Genomic DNA, 2,976 nt, shown 5'->3' on the forward strand with positions numbered 1-2,976 from the left:
GCGCAATCAGTTAGTGTGTACGGCTATAAACCAAAAGGTTGGTGGTTCAATCCCACCCAGGGACGTAATTGAACTTGTTATCAGATTTTGGTGATCTTTAAGTAGACAAGTCAAAATTTCAAACCCCCTGTTATGGTGTAGGGTACCTGGCCTTCTCTGATGTAATCAGAGTTAGATTTGATTAATTGATTTTATAAAAACAGCTAGGAAGCACAATTTAGCAGTGGGTTGCAGAGAAAAAGAAATATGCTGGCAAAAAAATCAAATTGAGTGATTAAACAGCTCTTCATTTTCTTGCTTTATTTTTATGCTAACAAATTTGTTCTCTGAAAAGTGTCCACAAAGCCAAGTCTCTGATTAACACCTTTGTAGGGATGGTTTTTCACCTATTACTAAATTAAATTTGCTTCATTGGAAAGGCAGCAAGATGCATCCTCATTTCAATGTCTACTGAAATAATACGGGTTGACACCAGGAAACATTAACGCCACTGCATCCTTGCTGCTTTCTCATGTGGAAGTCTGTTTAATGTGAAAACAAGGTGATATCTAATTAGCACACAGGTAAGGAATTAAGAAAATCTTTATTTAAGGGTGAAGATGTTTCTCACAAAATCGTTGCCCCAATGCATCATTGAAATTCAAGCTGGAAAGATGATTTTAATATATCACTTGTACATTTTGTATTGCTCTTCTGGTGACAATGCAGTTTGTTTTTGTCAATTACCCTTTTAATAATAGGGTAAAGAAAATTAAGTGGATTTTTTAAAGAAAACTATACTGTCAATATACTATTAAAACAAATTAAAATGGTAAAAGTTATTGTACTTTAAGTAAAAATAAAAGAGCAAAAATATCAATCCCAGTTTTGATTACTTTAATTAACAAAAAAAAATGCATATAGCAGAGGATAGTTTCAATCTGCCTACCTCTGGGTAATGGTCCCAGCATGCTTCCATTGCAGTACTCTGCTGCACATGTAAGTGCAAGAGATCCTGAAGCACTCACTCATCATGGGAAAGTACCAATGTGTTTCTTCATTGGTTGATGGAAGAAACATCTTACAAAAACTCTCCAGATTATTGACTTTTTAAAGTTTTTCTAGGAAACGTTCTAGATGTATGCTTATTAGCCTTTGTCAGTAAGTACTTTTTGCAAAGTGTTTCTGTGGCGCAATCGGTTAGTGTGTCCGGCTACTAACCAAAAGGTTGGTGGTTCAATCCCAACCAGGGACGTAATTGACCTTGTTATCAGATTTTGGTGATCTTTAAGTAGACAAGTCAAAATTTCAAACCCCCTGTTCTGGTGTAGGGTACCTGGCCTTCTCTGATGTAATCAGAGTTAGATTTGATTCAGTGATTTTATAAAAAACAGCTAGGAAGCACAATTTAGCAGTGGGTTGCAGAGAAAAAGAAATATGCTGGCAAAAAAAATCTAATTGAGTGATTCAACAGCTCTTAATTTTCTGGCTTTATTTTTATGCTAACAAATTTGATCTCTGAAAAGTGTCCACAAAGCCAAGTCTCTGATTAACACCTTTGTAAGGATGGTTTTTAACCTATTACTAAATTAAACTTGCTTCATTGGAAAGGCAGCAAGATGCATCCTCATTTCAATGTCTACTGAAATAATACAGGTTGACACCAGGAAACATTAACGCCACTGCATCCTTGCTGCTTTCTCATGTGGAAGTCTGTTTAATGTGAAAACAAGGTGATATCTAATTAGCACACAGGTAAGGAATTAAGAAAATCTTTATTTAAGGGTGAAAATGTTTCTCACAAAATCGTTGCCCCAATGCATCATTGAAATTCAAGCTGGAAAGATGATTTTAATATATCACTTGTACATTTTGTATTGCTCTTCTGGTGACAATGTAGTTTGTTTTGTCAATTACCATTTTAATAATAGGGTAAAGAAAATTAAGCTGATTTTTGAAAGAAAACAATACTGTCAATATACTATTAAAACAAATTAAAATGGTAAAAGTTATTGTACTTTAAGTAAAAATAAAAGAGCCAACATATCAATCCCAGTTTTGGATTACTTTAATTAACAAAAAAAAATGCATATAGCAGAGGATAGTTTCAATCTGCCTACCTCTGGGTTATGTGCCCAGCATGCTTCCATTGCTGTACTCTGCTGCACATGTAAGTGCAATAGATCCTGAAGCACTCACTCATCATGGGAAAGTACCAATGTGTTTCTTCGTTGGTTGATGGAAGAAACATCTTACAAAAACGCTCCAGATTATTGACTTTTTAAAGTTTTTCTAGGAAACGTTTTAGATGAATGCTTATTAGCCTTTGTCAGTATGTACTTTTGCAAAGTGTCTCTGTGGCGCAATCAATTAGTGTGTATGGCTATTAACCAAAAGGTTGGTGGTTCAATCCCACCGAGGGACGTAATTGACCTTGTTATCAGATTTTGGTGATCTTTAAGTAGACAAGTCAAAATTTCAAACCCCCTCTTTTGGTGTAGGGTACCTGGCCTTCTCTGATGTAATCAGAGTTAGATTTGATTCAGTGATTTTATAAAAACAGCTAGGAAGCACAATTTAGCAGTGGGTTGCAGAGAAAAAGAAATATGCTGGCAAAAAAATCCAATTGAGTGATTAAACAGCTCTTCATTTTCTGGCTTTATTTTTATGCTAACAAATTTGTTCTCTGAAAAGTGTCCACAAAGCCAAGTCTCTGATTAACACCTTTGTAAGGATGGTTTTTCACCTATTACTAAATTAAACTTGCTTCATTGGAAAGGCAGCAAGATGCATCCTCATTTCAATGTCTACTGAAATAATACAGGTTGACACCAGGAAACATTAACGCCACTGCATCCTTGCTGCTTTCTCATGTGGAAGTCTGTTTAATGTGAAAACAAGGTGATATCTAATTAGCACACAGGTAAGGAATTAAGAAAATCTTTATTTAAGGGTGAAAATGTTTCTCACAAAATCGTTGCCCCAATGCATCATTGA

Source organism: Pseudophryne corroboree, unplaced genomic scaffold (genome assembly GCF_028390025.1).
Source record: "Pseudophryne corroboree isolate aPseCor3 unplaced genomic scaffold, aPseCor3.hap2 scaffold_1063, whole genome shotgun sequence".
NCBI lineage: Eukaryota > Metazoa > Chordata > Amphibia > Anura > Myobatrachidae > Pseudophryne > Pseudophryne corroboree.